General features: G+C 38.6%; 1 protein-coding gene across 7 annotated transcripts in view; it reads left to right on the top strand.

Annotated features, from left to right (window-relative positions):
• SLC16A7 (solute carrier family 16 member 7) overlaps positions 1–20,593 on the top strand; it is a 141,943-nt gene that overhangs the window by 11,081 nt on the left and 110,269 nt on the right. For 2 of the 7 annotated variants that reach the window (XM_032493258.1, XM_014567245.2), the window contains exon 1: positions 19,197–19,452. The exons of 4 other annotated variants lie outside the window; for them this stretch is intronic. The gene's annotated coding sequence lies outside the window, so the exon portion shown is untranslated. Of the gene's footprint in view, positions 1–19,196; positions 19,453–20,593 lie in introns of those variants that run through there. One more of the 7 variants, XM_032493253.1, reaches the window with a different exon arrangement.

Raw genomic sequence — 20,593 nt, forward strand, 5'->3', positions numbered from 1 at the left:
TTTCTTAGTAATATATGCTATAATTTAAGAAAAAAAATACTTTGATAAGGACACATGCAAATTTTTGTTTTAAGTTTTTTTTTTTTATCAATGATACAGTTTTATTACTCTTATCTCAGTAAGCTATGTGGCCCATTATCTACATTTGTTTTCAAATGTTCCAAAAAAAGGGAGTATACTCTTCTATAGCTATATCACCAATTTAAAAAAAAAAATCTTATTTTAAATGTTTAGAAACCTAATTATTACTGTTCATTGGGATACTTCAGTATCGATGATCAAAATTACTATGCCTGTTTGATCATTCACTTTCATTTAGAGTGAATGTTCCATCCAACTTTCTCAATCTATGATCTATTTTAAATTATTTCACATATTCTTAGGCCTCTTACTAGCTCTTGTCTTGAAACAATACTGCTGAAGCCTCCTCAGCTGTGTATTCAGACACTGAATGCTGGTGTATGAAATCTAAATTTAAAGCTGTGATTTTTTGGTATTCTCTTGGTGTCGTAAGGATTTACACACTCAGATTTTTGGAATTGGAAAAGGGGAAGGAGAAAGCACACGTCATCCTTGGTGCTGGCTGTGTGTCAGAGGCAAGGCTGTGGGCTTGATGCATACCAGCTCACATAATCCTGAAAGTCATTATCTGAAAACTTCAACAGCCCTATAACCTGGGCATCTGGCATCATTGTCACTCATTTAGGATGGAGGCGAAGCATCTGATATCCCATGTGGGTTCAGTAACAAAGGTCTGCGTCCAAAATGCACACTTCTCCCCCTGTTCCATATACTCTTCCCGGACAGAGGTAGAATCCTCCCTTTTTGCACACACGTTTTATAGAGAAAATAAATTATGGGGAAGATAAAAGGGAAATACTTAGGATTCCGTCTTTCTAAAAATGTGTTAGTTTTTAAAAAGCAATATTTTTAAATATCAAAATTACACCTGGAATTCTCTCTCCAAAAAAAATGAAAAAATTAAAAGGACAAGAAAAATGTTGACAAAATTGTCCTTGGTCCCTCTTCCACATTGTCTTAGTCTGTTCGGGTTGCTATGACCAAAGACCTCAGACCGGGCAGTTTGTAAACAACAGTAAGTGTATTTGTCACGGTTCTGGAAGTTGGAAGTCAGAGACTGGGGTGCCAGCGTGATTGGGTGAGAGCCTGCTTCTCAGCTGGAGACTTCTAGTTGTTTCCTGGCATGGTGGGAGGGACTCTGGAGCTCTGTGGGGTCTTTAAAAAAGGATTAATCCCATTCATGAGGGCTCCACCCTTATGACCTACACACCTCACCAAGGCCTCACCTCCTATGACCATCACATTGGGCATTAAGATTTGATCATGAGTTTGAGGGGCCGCAAACATTCAGACCATAGCACACAAACATAATCCTTCTTTCAAAAACCTCAGCTCCGTGAACTGCATACGGTAGGACTGATGTTGGGATCAAGAAATCAAGTAGACATGGGTAACACTATTGAATTATGTTCAAATAAATTGGGATTTGAATATTGTTTTACTTTTTTGAGCACTCGAGTATGCTTTTTTAAACAGATATATTCAACTCCAGTTATACCTTAATAAGGAAAACTATTCACATCTGAAAAAAAGAATCTTGGTAATAACTGGTTCATCAAAATACCATAACTTCATTATGACTTGAAATTTGTTGTAAGGGTTCATCTTAAACCCATTTCAAAGGACTGAGGAATCCCCACTTCTAAGCAGTTTAGCTCTTTGGCATAGCCTGTGATTGCAACAGGGACATTCAGTGGTAGCACCTTGAAGACTCCAGCATACATGTTTAAAATGTATTTCTTTCATTGGAAGACAACGTCAAAGTACGTGATTGAGGTACTGCGTGCTTTAGAACATGAGGCAGTTGAATTGAACGCTGTGTCTTGTTTATCGTGGCTAATACTCTTACAGTGTGAGTGGGACTTCTTCACAGCTGACAAGAGAATGTAATTTGTGCCTTGCAATTAAAGTGTCCCTTCCTTGACTCCAAAAAGATATCCAATCAAGGAGGTGTGGGGAAATTATCATGTGTTATTACCGCCTACTGAATGGTATTTTATAGGAGAGAGTTGGAAGGGGAAAACAGGAAACGCTCTGTTGTTAATTGAACACTTACATGGGCAGTTTAAGACCATAAACCACCTATTTCGTAGACAATGTATGGTATTTAACTTGTAGTTTAACCAAAACCAAGAGCCTAAGGCCAATAATTCAGACAAAGAGAAGTTATGCAAATCAGGCATTCCTGGTATGCACAGGGCCTCTTCCACAAAGGTGGAGCTAGAGATTCAAGTTGAAAATACTAGGATTACGACCAAATAAACCTATTAAGAATTATTAATTAATCTCGAATTAAACAAATATGATAGCCCCAAATAGTCTATTAGGGTGAGAGAAGTTTCTGCATACACTGTTTTGGCTCCTGAAAAGGAGCATTTTTTATAATCCAATCATTAATGGTTTCAAAAGAAGTGGCTCTGATACACTCCTAATGTTATTAAAAGGCGTCAGAATAATCTAAGGTGGTTGAAGTGCCATGATTTTTAAGCTTTATTTCATTAGAGAATCAAACTGTTTTTTAAAATTATATATTATCTGCCCATACAGCCATCTCTCTCTCTCTCTACATTCCTGCAGATTCTCCCAAGTTCCTAGAAATCTAAAAATAAAAACACACGCAACCATATAACTTCTCAGTTTTACAGTGGGATTTCTGTTTCCGGTATGCCAGGTGATCACTAGTTAAAAATTTATTTTCCTTCACTCGACATTGACTTTTACCTTTTTTTTCCCCCACAATCTCTTGTAGGACTAATTTCCTGACAGAACTGAAAACAGGTATGTGGAGAGAGGTGTGTGCCAAGGCTGGCAAGCAGTCAGATGCAGCGTTTGTCGCCTCGGTGAAGCAAGTACACTGTGTAGTCAGGCGGGGGGCCAGGTGATGATAGCAGCAGAGTGACCGGCCATTCCTATCTTTGGCGACTTTTCTGTTCTTGGAGGGTCATGGCTGGTGTTGCTGCGGCCCCAGAAGTCCGCCTTTGGTGTGTTGCTCACACAGTGTCCTAAGCAACGTGAAGACACCTGTGCCGCTGACGTTTGTGCCTTCTGGGCTTTACCTTACACAGAAGGTGTGGGTTTAGCTGTGAACTTTCAAGTGCCAGGGAGGCTAAAAAGATGCGCCTGTCGCAGCCTGCTTGTTGCCTCACCTTGGACCCTGGGCTGGCTCCTGTTCCGTGACTTGACTCTGTTGGATTTTGGCGTTGACTCTGGCCAGCACCTAGTGACTGTTCCCTGAAATGCCCTTTGGTTTAACTGGAAGGGGAAACTGCAAATAATAATCATGGGAACCTAACAGTTGCCAGCAGCCAGACGGACAAAGAAAAGCGTAAAGGACAAGCCACAGCGTGATGCCTGCAGTAGCTGGCCTGTGGGCTTCGCCACCCCGGGCTTGTAACCTTTAGCTCTAACTACATAGAGTAGGGGTTTCATTGTCCAGCATTTTACTTATAGAACAGAATTGCAATCACTTATTCAAGTATTTACTGAAGGTACGGAGCACTCTGATAGTACCTAAATGACATCTTTTTACCGGAATGCTCTCTTTTGCTTCTGACCAAACCATTTTAGCATTTGCTTTGAACAAAACTAAAAGCAAAAAAAAATTAGACAAGAGCAAAAATCATTTGTCATGCAACGCAGATATTCTGGGTAGACCACGAACAGTGTCGAATTTGCATTTATCATCTATAAGTAAGCTTTTAGCTTTTCCTGAATTTATTTTAAATTTTGGTGGATGCTTTAGTTTTTTAAATGAAAAAAATTCCAACAGGTATTTTTCATAAACACAAAAAAGGAGATACTCTGACTTGATTTTTAAGTTACCTTATTTGCCTCTTCTCATGTAAAAATAACTGTCATCTTTAGACTTAACTCGATTCTATTATTTAGTTACTTATATTGTCTCAAGTCAACTATTTATTTTTATATATATATATATTTTTTAATTGAACTATAGTCAGTTTATAATGTGTTTTTTGGGTTTTTTTTTTTGATGTATATATATTTTTTATTGAAGTATAGTCAGTTTACAATGTTTTGTTTTCGGGGTTTTTTGCATATATATATTTTTATTGAAGTTCAAGTCAGCTCTTAGTAAGAGTGAAAAATATTGTTCAGTAGAATAAGGAAGGGAAGCTGGATCACTTTTATTCTGGAAGAAAGTATAGTCCAGGGAAATTAAAGGAATCTCCAGAATAAGCCCATTATATGAGGAGAGCTAAGCTACACGTAATATATTTCCACATTTCCTGTAACTTTCATTATTTAAAAGATAACTGGAACTCATTTTCACTGTTATACTTAATAGCATATTTTCTAGCATCATTACCCAGTTAAAAGTCATCTTCTGCTTGAGAATTTACCTGAAATCAGTGAGATTTTGTAGATTTTAATTGTCATCTATTGTGGCATAAATGTATTCTTCGGAGCAGTGGCTGGTTAACTATTAAATAATTAGTCTAGATTTTTTTTTCCTTGCGTGTAATAGTTTGAGCTAATATGTAGTATGAATGAAATCATTTCTATTTTATAGCATTATTGTTAGGTCCATTTCTCCATAAAGAAGGAAATCAAAATGTTAATCTGCATATATTGCTCTGTTCTGCAGGTCTTTAGTCACATGAATATATCAGCTAAATTAATTAACACACATTTATAAGATTGATAAAGGCAGAATGCCTTCTTCTCAGTCCGTACATGCATCCTTCCCCTCTGTCATTATTAACGCTCTCACACAATGCTGTGTGGCTTTGGACAGACACGAGCCTTCACACTATAGTCCATTCAGGCAGTGGCTAAGTTCAGAATTCTCCAAACTTACAACAGATGCCATTTTTGAAAGAAATTTCACAGAACTGGAATTTAATGGAACACCATTTAGGAAATAACACCTTGAAGAAAGACCTTTGTGTTTAAAGAAAATAGGATTTTGAAAGTATTATCTATAAAGTCCCACATGTGCCTGAGGAGTGACTAAATTTGGATTTCATTGTCATAGTTCAAACGCGTGACGTATTCTGAGGTATTTTACAATGTGTACCCATGCAGGCAGCTGCTGTCCCAGTTTTCATGATAACATCAAGATCATATGGGTTACTGAGATTTTAATATTGATATAATAAACAATAATAAAAGCAGAACGATATATGGCATTTTTGAGGTGGGGAATTAATTGTTAAGACCTGGGGTCTGGCCTAATTTGCTCAAAGTAGTTTAAATATAACTTCATTATTAGGGACTAAGCGAACAGTTTCCATGTGAGTTCACTATCATTATTTTGTTTATTATTCATAGAATCACTCTGCCTTCCCAAACCTTGAGGTTTTATTCATTAGAAAAACATTATTTTACTGACATCTGGTTCTCCTTATTTCTAGGGATTACCACATCATACTTAGAGGCATTCTGAAATGTTGAACTCTTGCTGGTAAAAGCTCTTAATTACTGAAATGTAGCTTTAGTTTACTATTGTTAACTAACTGAGTAAATTTTGCATAATTTTGAGGGTTTTGTGTGCATGTGTGTGTGTGTGTGTGTGTGTTGCCTCATAGGAAGCAAAGATACTTATTGTGTATTGCAGAAATATTAGGGAAAAAATGTTGGAACCATTCACTGATATCTGTAACCCATGTATCTTTCCTTTTGCAGCTATAGCATTGCTTTATACCTTGTGGCCGTTATCACTGCGTTGCTTAATTGTCAATGCCGTTTATATCCTTACCTGTTAAGTAGACTGCACGGGTTTCCTTAAACACATAGCTCAGCATCCCTAAATCGTTTTCTCACCATATTCTAAGGCGTTATTCCATACAGCACATACGCAAACATTTATTAAACCACATGGCTAACCAACATAAATTGCTATCTTATTATAGATTTTAAAATACAGATGCTTAAGGTTTTTTTTTTTTCTTTTTTTGCTAATTGTGTTTGTACATAATCTCCCTCCATACTTTCTAGCATGACTAAGACCAATGAAATGGAAAGTATTGCTGTACTCAGTAATGGGGCTAAAAGATGAGTAAAAGTCACCTGCATTCAAGCACAAGAACAAGTTTCCTGAATTTTGACTAACGCTTGCCAGTCTACTGAAAAAGCACACTGGACTTTCCTTCCACATTTCCTGCACCCCTCAGGGTAATGAAAATGAAGATTGTGCAAAGCTAATTCTTTTAAAGTAGAATGTTCCCCTCCAAGTCCAAAATGCGTGGCAGTTGACAGTATTAATTGCTCAGTAAACATACTTACTGTGTGTAATCTTCCCTTCTTCATAATCTTCCCTTCTTAATAACATAGATATTAAGGTCAAGAACTTCCAAAGAGAAGTGGTTATGACTTTTGATGACTAAACACCATCATCCACATCTTCCTACTTGCAGCTCACTTTCTTCTTGGTTTTGTGGGAATCACATATCTACCATGAAATTTTGATACAATAAATAATATCTTTGATAATAGAAATGATGTTTTACTTGGAAGTTCGCTGTGCCTTCTGTGTAGAATTTTATGCTGATATAATTTTGTGATTTATATATTTTTATCTGGTCCTATGTATTCCCATTTACAACACTTGATTTTAAAGAAAGTTTTCATGGGAATTGTATTATATAAAATTTTAAAATTTCTCAACTACCTTAAAAACTGTTCGATGTATCTGAAGTGAGCCTTTAAACCTTTTGAGTGACTTCTTACTTTAACATGAAGATTTTATCAGATACTTTCCATTGAAATGGATATTTAACCTTTATGCAATCCGATTTTCCAGGCATTCCCCATTTCCTCTTCAGATTTGTAGGATTCAAACAAAGGCAAATTTAAATTGCAGATTTATATTGAAGATATTTTACACAATCTGTATAAATTGACTCATGAACTCATAGAAACTTAGAGGTTACTTAGCTCATTATTTCACCCAGTGTATTAATCGTACTGAGTCCATGAAAAGTGATTATCTAGCTTCAACTGATAACTTTGCAGGCATCCAGTGAACTTACCATCTTCCAAGCAGCTCATGTTTTCCCTGGCCAGCTTCCTTTGTTAGTAAATTTATTTTAATGTTAGCCCTAGAGGGAAAGTACCTGCAAATTTTATTAATTTATGAATTAGAAACAGTCCTATCAGAAAGGCAGATCTTTCTTATCCACCGCCCTTGGGAAGGTAAGCATGCGTACATCACGTGATGCGACTGCGGAAATCAGAAGTGATGGGCACTGAATTTGTAAGAAAGTATCAACTCTGATTTGGCAGCTCTGCCCGGGCATGTGCAAAGGGAGAGAGCTGCCAGGCAGAGAGAAGGTGGAGCCTGTGCCCAAAACAAGCAGTTATAATCACGGTATCACAATGACTTGCATTCATCGAGTGCCTACTGTCTCAGGCACGCTCCTGAGAACTTTACATGTGTTTACCTTGTTCAATCCTGTAAGTACTGTTACTACTTTTTTACCAAAAAAAAAAAAAAAAAAAGGAAAAAGAAAAAAAAAAAACGGAAAAAGAAAAAAAAAAAAACCAAGTCACTGAGGCATTAAATGACTCACCAAAATTCACAAAGTTAGTAAATAATAGAGATAACGTTTGAGATTAGACACTCTAACCTCAGATTCCACATTTTATCACTTAGATCATACTCTTAGCATCTGACCTGCTCAGACAGAGAAAACAGCTACTTAACAACTCTACAGTTGAGTTCTGTGTTGAAACTTTTTTTTTCCCCCTCTGTCTTCTTTTCCTTAAGGTACGTTGAGTGGATTTTGACTCCTTGCAACCATAGATCTCTGCCTGTGACACAGGTTTGATTAGCCATGTTACTCTAAGTTTTGCTTAGTGAAGAACTCTCAGTGTTGTAGATTCATTACTGGCATTCTAGATGCAAAGCAGAACAACTTAGAAATTATTTACTTCCGGAGCCTTTTCCTCTGAAATGGTGCAAGTCATTATTGAATTTATGATGAGGTATGTTTATGAAAAGTTACATATGAAGACAGCACAATGTGCTCTGCATTAGAAATAATATTAAGGATACAGACATCAATCAAGTGGCCTTTCCTATGGGTTTAGAACAGTTTTTGTCGTGTGGTGCTCGAGAAGTTGTTACATTTCTCTTGGCATTTTCATTAGCCAGAAAAGTTGTTGACTAAGGCCCTTCTGATCACTTCCTGCTCTTGGTTTTGCAAGAACATTATCTGCACTTTCATCACTGTGGAAACAATATAGAATTAGGAACGTGTGTCTCCTTCGGGAGGGACAGAAAACAGGAAATCAGCCAGAGAAAATGAGTCAGAGCATGTGCGGCGGAGGAACAAGAAGGAGGCAAACACTTGTGAAGAAGAGAAATCCAATGTACAAAAAGAATACATCTCAAAAGGGAGCCACATTGTTCATCAGAACATAAAATTATGCACAAAAAGTTACCCCCTCTAAACTGGGAGAAATATGTTGAGTTTTTATTATTCATAATACTACTTTAAAAAAAAAATTTCCCTTTGCACCTATTTCTGAGTTTATGGCCTTTTGTCTGCTTTCCTCAACTCTGCAGTTGGCCCGCTGATTGTATTTACGAGCCCAACCCAAACATAATCTGGTGTTTCAGGCTAATCTGAATAGAGGCAGAACATGTAATTAAACAATTGCTGCCCAGGGTCCTAGGAAGTGGTGAGGCCAAGCCGGAATGGGGTGCCCCATTACGGACAGTTGGGGGGATTAGCTTTAGGAGTGTTTCCCAACAACAGGGTTCAAGACCTGGTCCACATGGTTGACCCAGTGTTCTCTCAGGTCGAGTAGACGTCTCTCTCTATTTTTTTTTTTTCTCTTGTAATGGGAGTTACATGCCTGCATTCAGGAACTTGAGTTTCCCAATTCCATGTTCTTCTGTTACTAGGGCTACTGGCTATTGATTGTAGAAATCTGGCTCCCCAGTCCTCTGTGAGGATCGCTGCCATGTTCTTTACACTCTCCTCTGGGAAGAGGGATCCTTGAAATCCTGCTGCCCTAGAGTGGATAGTGTCTGTGGTGACTTCTAGTCTACCTAGCCTTCAGGCCATCAACCACCACGCACTGTCTGTTGATTGGACCATAACCCTCATTCGTGGTATAAATTCTTCCTAATTATTACTATTGATAGTCATATGTTCTCTAATATTTAATCTGACTTGAATGTCTCATTCTTTGTGCAACTGTCTAACGCTAATCACCTGGTACCGAAATTGCCAAGCTACTAGTTGCTTTCCTCTCATTCTTAGATTACAAGGACCTTGAGAGGTGAAATCATATCAGGGTTTCTTGGGATCCACACAGTGTTCCCTGCTGTCTATTTCTTTCTGACAAACTGAGTCAACTTCTAGAATCATTGGCCCATACTCACACTGCCCTGTCTGTGATCAAACTAGCGCATGTTACTCTTGGTACTTTGTGGCACTAATTGATAGGTAGTTTAAATTGTTTTGAAGTTGCTTAGTATTGTTATTGTTTTACAACATGCCAGAATAAAAGGTCAAAAGTCCTTTAATGCTTCTCTTACAATTTGGTTAAAACTAAGACTTGGTGCACGTTAGACCACTTGGGTATGTGGTATGAGAGTACTTTTGTTTCAATATTTAACGTACATAAACATCAGTTTTAAAAATTTGTCTTAATAAAATAGGAAAACTTCTTTTATGCAGAACCTAGGAAAGTGTAGTTTTTTAAAAATCCTGTTCATTTGGGGAGGATTAGGAGGAGGATGGTACACAAAGATGTCCCTGTTCATGTCAGTTCAGGGATGAAAATTTCTTTGCTTTGAGGAACCTGCATTTCAGTTGCGTTTTCAGTATTTCCTCGTATGTGTGTAACTATATCTACTTTTTCCATTACAGCCTCCAATCACACACATCTTTGTGTCCTCTGATTCTTCTGATTGAAGTAAATGTAAAATTAATGCCTTAGTCACCACCACAGTCTACATGTAGAGTGAGAAGGTGGCATAAATGTACTATGTGCTTCCCAAGTATGTGTGCTCAAATAAGGTAAAGATAAATTACTAAATGAGCTAGAGAACTGTCTTTTAATTAAGGATAAGCTAACATTAGACACATCTATTTAATTACATGTTCAAACATTACTATCAGCCTACTTATATGTTGCTGGGATGCTGTCCAAACTAGTATAATCTTCCTTCCAGGCTGAAAAATAGGTTGTTGTTCCTCTTTTAAAATAGAACATAGAAATTGGTGATTTAAAATAGAACACAGAAATCTGTCAAACATTTCATTCTAATCTACTATATATTGATAAGATAAATCACACTATAATTACCTTTTTGGTCATCAAAAAGAATGAAGTACCTGATAAGTCTTTTGTCCATTTTTTTGGGGGGGATTATCTTTCTATTGCTTAAAGAGGCTCTTTCTATATCCCATATATTCTGTATATGTATATTACAAATGCCTTTTTTCAAATTAAGGCTTTCTTCTTCGGGGGATGGGTATAGCTCAGTGGTAGAGCATGTGCTTAGCATGCACAAGGTCCCGGGTTCAATCCCCAGTATCTCCACTAGAAAAGTAATAATAAAAATTTAAAAAAAAAAAAGGCTTTCTTCTTCATTTCCTATATAGTGTCTTTTGATAAATGGTTTTGAATTTTAATAGCTGAATTTATGAGTTAATGTCATCTTTTGTGTTTATTTAATTTGTTATTCCTTGCTTAATATAGCTCTTGCCAACCCTAAGGTCATAAAGATACTATCCTGACTGTCCCTCAGCACTACCCAACAGACTCTTCTACCCTGGTGCAAATATTTTATATGTGGCACCGTCCAATATGGTAGCCACTAACCACGTGCTGCCGTTGAGCCCTTGAAATGTACATAGTGTGACTGAGAAGCTGAATTTTTAAATGTAATTTTAATTAACTTACGTTCAGATTTAGATAGCCTCATGTGGCTACTGAGTAGTGTATTGGATAGCTCGGCTGTGGCTGGGTTTCGTCATGAAGGGTGACTCACCTGATGTTCATTTTTCTGCAGGGCGTGAGGGGAACATCTAGTGTCAGACTGTCCCATGTGGACGACCAGTTGGCCTAGAGCAACAGCTTTTTCCTACTGACTGATAAACCAGTTTTGAAATCAGAATGAATTATCTGTGTGTGTGTGTGTGTGTGTGTGTGTGTGTTTATTTCCTGGCTTTCTGTTGTATTCCTTGGAGAAGTCTTCTATTCCTGGTACTCGTGCCTCTCACTGTCAGTCACCACAGCTTTATAGTAAGCCTTGGTATTTAGTCATGCACATCCCACTCCTTTGGTTCTGTTTTAGTAATGACTTTGCCATTCTTGGCCTCTGATCGCTCAATAAATGTTAGACTCAGGTCTCCAAGTAAAAAAAAAAATTATTTTTTAAAAAAATTTTATTTTATTGAATTATAGTCAGTTTACAATGTTGTGTCAATTTCCAGTGAAAAAATGGGATAGTTTTTCATTGCATTTGAATCAGTACATTAACTTGGCATTTTTTTCTTTTTTTAATTAAAGTATAGTCAGTTACAATGTGTCAATTTCTGTTGTACAGCACAATGTCCCAGTCATGCATACATATACATATATTCATTTTCATATTCTTTTTCATTAAAGGTTATTATTACAAGATATTGAATATAGTTCCCTGTGCTATGCAGAAGAAATTTGTTTTTTTAATCTATTTTTATATAAAGTGGCTAACATTTGCAAATCTCAAACTCCCAAATTTATCCCTTCTCACCCCCTTTTCCCTGATAACCATAAGATTGTTTACTATGTCTGCAAGTCTATGTCTGTTTTGTAGATGAGTTCATTAGTGTTCTCTTTTTTCTTTTTTTAGATTTTGTATATAAGTGATATCATACGGTATTTTTTTTCTCATTCTGGCATGCTTCACTTAGAATGACAATCTCTAGGTCCATCCATGTTGCTGCAAATGGCTTATTTTACTCTCTTTTATGGCTGAATAGTATTCCATTGTATAACTATACCACAACTCCTTATCCAGCCATCTGTTAATGGACATTTAGGCGCTTCCATGTCTTGGCTAATTGTATATAGTGCTGCTAAGAACATTGGGGTGCAGATATTATGATATTAAAACTTTTAATTCATAAGCATGATTTATCTCTATTCATTTTAGGTCTTCTTTCATGTCTTGCATTTTTTAAAACTGTTTTTAACCTATAAAAGATTTGGTATATTTTGTTATGTTTTTTAAGAAAAACTATATATTGACGATATTCTGTATGTTGTCTGTTTAAAATTACATATTTTAATCTCTTAAGCTGATAACAGTAAGTATGTTATACATGTTCGTTTGTTTAGCTTTTTGTTGTTTTTATTATTATCAGCTTAAGGAATTTTTCTTCAGTTTTTAGTTTGGTAGGATTTTAAGTGTGATGAATTATAGTAATTGGTTTTAAAATATTTACTTGCTTATTATTTGTGTTTCAGCCCTCAAGTATTCAGAATTGAATTAAAAGCTATTCATGATCTTTAGGTTGTGACATGCTCTCATCATTCATAGCTGTGTTTAATTATCTGTTAACACAATGAAAACTAATGAACCCACCAACCAATACAAGAATTAGAATATTAACTAAAATCTGAACTTACCCGTGTGCATCTCCCTGGCCTCATACGTTGCTCCTTATCCATCATCCTCACCTCCCCTTCCCAGGGATAATCACTATTAGAAGTTTTATATTTATTATTCATTTGTTTTCCTTTTGTTTGGCTTGGTTTTAGTAAGTTATACACAGGCAAAGTTTTTTTAATGTTTAGTGCTTGCACAATTCTTCATGGTCTCTTACTCTTTACTTGTATTTCAATCCTTTCCTGTGTAAAGCATATTTAATTTGTATTTTCTGGGTGATAATTTTGCTATCTAATGTCATTATGGACCAGATTCTACTGTCTGTAGTTTCTCCTGGTCCTTGTTTAACAAGGCCTTACAGATGAGTTTTACTTGGATCTTTATCATGTGAGAATTATTTGAAGCTTGGACTAAGCTGGATTTCTAGTTGAGAGAACTTGTATTTCCTTTTGCCAGGGCCTGGGGCATTACCAAACACTATAAACTGTTTTTAGATGTTCGAACCACCTTGATAGTATAAAATTGGAGTGCACAGCCACGTGAGGGATTACTGTTGGTCATGAACCCTCCAGTGGTATTTTTTGTTTCCTATCACTAGTGCCAAATTTAGAGGCAGACTGGTTTCTTTGTGGTCACCAGCTGTGTATAGTACGTGTGTGTGTGTGTGTGTGTGTGTGTGTGTGTGTAGCTGTGCAAACTTGCAGACTTATTTCTGGTACAGTGATGACACAGTCTTAGTGGGTCACAGAAGGGCACATCACCTTTTAGACTCTCCATCTCAGGCTGACCTTGGGCCTTGTGATCCACTGCAAACGCATTCTGGGCTGTGAAATCCCAACTCCAAGTCTGAGGTCCCAGGAGGAAACCTGAGTAACGTGCTCCTCTTAACCAACTGCTTTCCCCTTTGGGTTAGTTTCATTCTCTAGGTATTTCTTGCTTTCCTTCTAGTTTTCCTATTTTGTGCACGATTTCTAGTTGCTTTCAGTGGATGAATTTTTATACGACCAAGCAGAGAGACTTGCACAAACAAACTCAAGTAATAAGTCAGTAATAAAATACAGAAGATTTTCTTGGAGCCTGATTTCAGGAAGTGTAGTCAGATCTTGCTGGAAAGGTTAACGCAGGGCTGATCTTCCCCAGGGCTGGCTGATTTTCCATTTTGTTGCATTTCTGAATGACCTCACACTTCTAGTCTCCATAACAGTCCAGCTGACTCAGTCTCTCCATGTATTACTTCAAAGTCTTGAGATGGAAGATAGAATTGTCTTCGCCTCACCTGTAGGCGGTAGTATGGTGGGGTGCTCTCTAAGCACACTGTGCCGTGATGGTTAGAGCCCAAGTTCTGCATTTAGGCTGGCCGCAGTCAGACAGCTCCAAATCTTGCCAGCATTGTAATCTTGGGAAACTTTCTTAATGACTCTGTGACTCAGTTTCCTTATCTGTAGATGAGGAGGATAGTAACAGCCCTGTCCTCATAGTTGTGATGAGGATTAAATGAGTAACTACATGTGGAGAGTAAAAAGCAAGGGTAATGCCTTGGGTACAGTGGTCACTCAACAAGTTTTCTTTCCTCTCACCTGCCGTCACCCCTGGTCTAATTGGCTGTGGCCTGGGGTGAGGATCGTGTGGTACCCAGGTGTGTTCTACCAAGCCTGTCTGCCTAGGTATCTTCCTTCATCCTCATTAAGAAGCAGACTGGAAGAAAGGAAGGCAATAGCAGATGTGCCTGATGTAGGCTGGTGAAGTAGAAGCAAAACAACTTGTCAGTCTGGGAAAAACTTTTTTAAACTAGAATTCCCTTTATGTACCAATATACTTGAATGGTAGAATTGTTACCTAAAGAGACAGATTTTTTTAAAAAAATTACATTGACTGAGCTCACTTTACACCTGAAAATTTCCCTGTTGCAATTAATCACATACGTGTTGACAGCCTTTCGCGTGTGAGATGCTGTATTGTAGGGGCGGAGCGCACAGGTAGAAGCAGAATGTGCTAGTGGGTGTAATTACAGATGATCGAAGTAGAATCATCAGCCTTTTCCAGAAGGAAGTCTCATTCTTTGCCTAAGTAATTCTCAGAAAACCTGAACTATTTCAAGGAATAATTTTCTCTGTCTTCCTTTTAAGGTTTTTGTTTTTGTTTTTGTTTTTTAATGTGCTCTGAAAGTGGAAGGCTAGGGGGAAGGTACAGCTCAAGCCCTGGGTTCAATCCCCAGTCCCTCCATTAAAATAAATAAGTAAATCAATAAACCTAATTACCTAACCCCTCCCTCAAAAAAAAAAAAAAGTGAAAGTCTGGATTCAACCTAATTCCCCACAAATTAATACATTCAGTTATGTTCTGGGTTATTTCCAGGCCCTTGGTAACTTAAAAATGAACACATAAAACTAACAGTGATTTCATCTGTATAGTCTTTTACCGTCAGCACAGTGTTTTCATTGATTCATCTTGTCAAGTGAGTGAGGTGGAATTGTCAATGCGATACTTCTCTCCATTTCACGGATGAATACAACTGAGGCTCAGGGACTTTAAGTGACTTACTCCACTCACATAACAGATACGGAGGAGAGCCTGACTCAAACATGGGAGTCCTGAATCCACGTTCCAAACGCTTCCCGCTGCTTGCCAGCAACCAGTCATGTCACAGAAATGATTATATTGCCATTAGTGTATTAGAATCCACCCCTGAAATCAGAGTTTTGCCTCCAGATTTTCAGACTCAACAGCTGATGACAACTTGGACAGACTGAGTAACAAGGAAAACAAGTCTGGTAAAAACGAAAGGGATGCAGATTGTAACCAGGACAGTTTTCATTCCTTTGCCATGGAGTGAAATATATTTTATGTGGGAGTTCTGTGTGTACCAACAAGAGACTCTGCTCTTATAGCATATAATAATATAAATAATAATGTAAGTATTATTTAAGTTTTTTTCTACTCTTGAGAACATGGAGAGAAGTTGCTAAAAGTATTTGACCTTTAAATGCAGAGTGTATAGATTAATTCATTTATGACTTCAGTTTCACAGCTGAGTTGTCTTGTAAATAAAACTTTTCCCGCTTTAGGAAGGAAGCCAATCTCGCAGTTCCCCACGGGTCTCGTATCGCTTGCGCCAAGCAATGCTTCGTGCATTGACCTTGGAACCCAAGAGAATTTGTGCACAACTGGTGAATTAAACCAGCAATAATTTCCTGTGGCATTATGTCACAACCTCAAGGATGAAAAAAAATCCTTTAATTTTTTTGCCTTTAATTACAAAAAAAAAAATTCTTTCAAAGGTACGTGAAATATGTTAGGCCACTATTTAGGGTTTTTGTGCTGTATAAAGCACATGTCCTTTTCTTCCGTAAACTCTGTTATCGTGCAGTTATCTAGATCTGTGTGTACGTACCAGTCTTTTGATCCTTTTTATTAATATTTTTATGTCTGACGTTTGTCATTAATTTTGCTAGAGAGAAACTTACTTCCTGAGGAAAGACTTCTTACCTTTAAGTGATGAAATATTTTTGCCCACAGAGCTTCAGAGGAAGTAAGATTAAATATGGGAACTTTCTGTGGATAAATGTGTCATCTTTACTCAGTTCCTGCTCTTCTGCGGACGTTTTTATACAGTTAGACAATCTGCCTCCCTATCGTGGTCTCTTTCCCAGACTTCGCTTTTTCCGTCACCTAACACTGTTTGTTTCTGAAAGCTCTGCTTTTTTCCTTTCCGTACTCATAATGTCAGTGACAGGTCTGTCTTCAGAGCTGCAGCTCAGCCCTGTAAGCTGATGGTTTGTAGATCTACAGCCCTTCCCCTACCCGATCTCTTGCTGCAGGCCCGCGAGGCTCTTGCCTGTATGATGTTCTTTTGTCCACTCTGTGTGTATCGCAAATCCACTGATAGCCACCCAGTCTTCCATTTTGGAAACACCAGGGTCATTCTTGACCTGTCTTACCACCTAGTACATCCAAATTTTCATCAGACCCTTAAGACTCGAGATGTACCCTTGATCCAACATCTTTTTTCCATCCGTGTTGACTCCACAGCCCTCTCTGCTCTGGTTTGTAATTCTCCACGTTGCCCTGAAAGCAATTTTACAGAAAAAACAATCTAATCGTACCCTTCTCCTGCTTAAAAACCTACATTGACTTCTCTTTACTGCTGTCCTTTTACCGGCAAGCACCACCACGTGTTTTCAGTCTCAATTCCTGCCGCCTCTGATCATGCACCCAGTTATTCAGGCCGTCATCTCCTCGCTCAGGAATCTGTCTTTGACGCCCCTGCTCTTTGTGTCCGAAATGATTTATCAGACCTCATCCTCTAACTGCGTGTCTCTCAGGACTCAGTTCAGTTGTCATTTCCTCTGTGAAGTCATGCCCGAGGCCCATGGGGGAAGCATTTATTGTTTTCATGGGAACTTGATCTACCCTGTAGCTTTCAGCACATTTGACTGTAATTATATGCTTATATATCTGTCTCCTCTACTCTGTAGTGAAGGAAAAACCACATCATATTCTTTGTGTGTCTATGTGTATTTTAACCTAGCACCTAGCTTTTAGGGCCTACCATGTGGTAGGTCTTCAATAAATAATAACAGAATAAATAAATGAATCAATTAATTGTGTCCCACCCAGCATTCAGATTAAAATTTTCCGTCCTTAGATTAGAGATCAAAATAATTTTCCAAGACTACATCGATTCTCGAAAGACTCTTTTCTATCTTCCTTTATATGACTTGGAGGTCAAGTTGTTTGTTAGCTGGTCTGTTTACCATTTCTCTGTCTTAATCAGCTTGGGCTCTTATCATAAAATACCATAAATCGGTGACAAACCACAGACAGTTATTTCTTAAGAATCTGGAGACTGGGAAGTCCAAGATCAGGTGCTGGCTAACTTGGTTTCTGGTAAGAGCCCTGCTCCTGGCTTGCAGACGGCTGTCTTTCTGTGGCCTCACATGGTGCACACAGGTGCGTGGTGGAGATTGGGAGCGGGAGCTGGGGAGGGAGAGGAAATAGACCTTTCTGGTCTCTTCTTATAAGGGCACTAATCCCATCATGAGGACCACCTCACCCATCACCTCAGCTGAACATAATTACCTCCCAAAGGTCCCACTTCCTAATATCATCATTTGGGGATTAGACCTTAAACATGTGAATTTGGGGGGAACACAAACATTCAATCCATAGCATTTTTCATCTAACTGCCATCATGTTATGAGATCTTCTTGAACCCCTTCTTGTCTCCATTTCTGCATTATACAAAGATAAAACAATACTTGGAGAACTCATATTTCCCAAATGATAATCAAACTTTTATCCAGAAGCTACATGCCTATTAAAATGATATGCTCTTCCGAAATTTTTGGTTAAAATGCAAAATTAGGAAAGTTTCGGACTAGTTTTAAAGCTGAAGGTGAGGCAGATACTGATGGAAATGGCATTTTCACGCTGCATCGGTTTGGCTTCCCGAAGAGTTGGACATACTACGAGGCTGTTTCTTCACTCCCTGAGTTTTGGTGTGTAGCTCAGGCAAACTCGTGAGCTCCTCACTGCTGCTGAAATAGGCCTTTGGGAAGAAAATACATTTCATTCTGTACCTTTGTTTGTAGCAAAATGTCAAGGAAGTTACCTCCTAAACACAAACCTCAGGAATTCTGGGATAACAAACTTGAAATAAACGGAGACATCTCTGAGGGAAAGAAAATCGGCACTGGGTTCAAGGAGACCTCACAGCGTGATGGCGGATTTAGATTCAGGTAGCCATCAGGGAGCGCTGCGGTTCATGCTGTGTGCATTACTGTGTGCACCTGCCTCGTGGATCCATGTAAAACGTATGTTGAGTACGTTACGTGTTCAAAGCACTGCTCTACATAAAGGTTGTTGGGAAAGTAAATATAAAGAAAACCTGGTTCGTGACCATAAGGAGGTTAGATAAGTGTGTGTGGGGAGAGGGGCAGGGATGGGGAGAATTTAGAAAGCGCGTAAGTGACTCTAGTGTAATACAGGGCACAGAGAGATACACAGGAGAGGAGGCAAATCTGAGAAGGGAGGAGCCACATCTCGATGGAAGGTGCCTTCGCATCTGGGCCTTAGAGGTACACGGGGTGAGTGAAAGACTTGCCAGCAGAGGAACAAAGGGGCCTAAGTTCAAGGGCCAGGAAGGACAGGGTCAAGTTAATTTAGCTTCACTGTAGGCCACGTGGATGGGAGCAGAATGGTTTCAAGCTAAATGGTGGAATTTGCTATGATTTCACTATTAGAGCTACTTAACAACATATGATTTTAAATTTGTAACTCTAAGTGGAAAAGAGAGGGAATCAAATTTCTAATCCTGATCTTCTTTAAACCAATCTGGGTTTCTCAGCCTCAGTATCAGGGACATCTGGGACTGGATAATTCCTTTTTTTTTGAGGGCGTTTGGAGGCAACCCTGGCCTCAACCCAGGGCTGGGAGGCAAGGGAGGCAGGGAAGCAATGGCATTTAAGGAGGCACTCACTCCCAGGGCCATGCAACCTTTAATCTTGCATCTGGACGACCCTAAAAGTGAGTGAGTGCCTCCTTAAATTTTGAGCCCTAGGCACCGCCCTTGCCCGCCACACTCCTGGCACTGCCTCCACCCACTGGACGCCAGTAGCACTCTCCCAGCTGTGACAGCCAAACAAGTCTCCAGATAGTGCCAGACATCCCCTGGAAAACACAAGAGCCCAGGTTAAGAGCCACTGCAGTCTCACTGGAATAACTCAGTATATTTCTCTTTCAGTTGTAAAATGCCAAGAGGAGCCAGCAGCAGTGTGATGGGATTCATCTGAAAGGTAGCAACCTAATACAGGTGTTATCTGGGCAGTGTAATTTGGGCTGAGACACACCTGGGAAGTAAGACTTGGAGGGAGAGCTGTGGAAAGAAACTGGTAGGAAATGGGCTGGTAGGCAGTGGCATGAGGAAGAGGAAGGGTTTGTATGAAAGTTACCTAAAAGTAAGGGATGGCTGCTGCTGTTCGTAATATACCAAATTCTTGACCTTGGCTACGCTGAAGAATAATAATTCTGCTGCCAGTCTTAGGGTGGACATGACAGGATTTCCAAGGATGTCTTACTTGTTACAAATGCTCAGAAAAAAATCTACAATGTGATTGTAATATATATATTATATATATTTATATTTATATACACATACACATACATACATATATGTATATGTATGTGTGTGTGTGTGTGTGTATATATATATATATATTTTTTATGAAATTAGGCTCTCTTCTTGGTTAATACTTCAGTGTGCTGTTTGTATTTGCTGTTAGCGGTTCTACCCTACCCTGCTCCTACCCTGCTTTATTCTATTTTCTTGGGCTTTAGGGAAGATATAGCACTTGGAGGCGTGCAATTTGTGTGCTGTGGTTGCCAAGAAGTTTACAGCTACGTTGAGTATGAGACCTCAGACACGCCTAGTATGAGATGACAAAGGCATGTCATGTTGTATGCAGTCCATTTTCACAGTAAAGGTTAAATACCAGTGATATGGTTGATTGATGTTTAGCAGGAGAGTTTAAGCTCTACAATTCCACGTGTCTCACAGTCAGTAAGCGTCAACAGCGTGTAGCTCCATATATTTTTGCTCCATTTATTTTTGCAGCATTTAGTACAGAAGTTGGTATGTGGTCATAATAACAAATTAAACAGTTGGATTTTATAGCTCACTAACATCTGCCAGGCAGTGTCCTATGTGTTTTTTTGCATTGATTGCTCAGTAATCCTTGGTGGAGGTTAATATTATGATCCCCATTTTATAGAGATGGAAACTAAACTTAAGCAGGTTCATTAACTTGCCCACAGTCACATGGTTAGGATCACTTGATTCCAGATCTGCCAGCTCTGAGTCCATGCTCTTAAATAACGGCTTCAAGGCTGCCTGTAAATGACCTTGTAGATTGTGCGGGGCACGACTCCAGGTGTCAC

The sequence above is a fragment of the Camelus ferus genome, chromosome 12, assembly GCF_009834535.1.
Source record: "Camelus ferus isolate YT-003-E chromosome 12, BCGSAC_Cfer_1.0, whole genome shotgun sequence".
NCBI lineage: Eukaryota > Metazoa > Chordata > Mammalia > Artiodactyla > Camelidae > Camelus > Camelus ferus.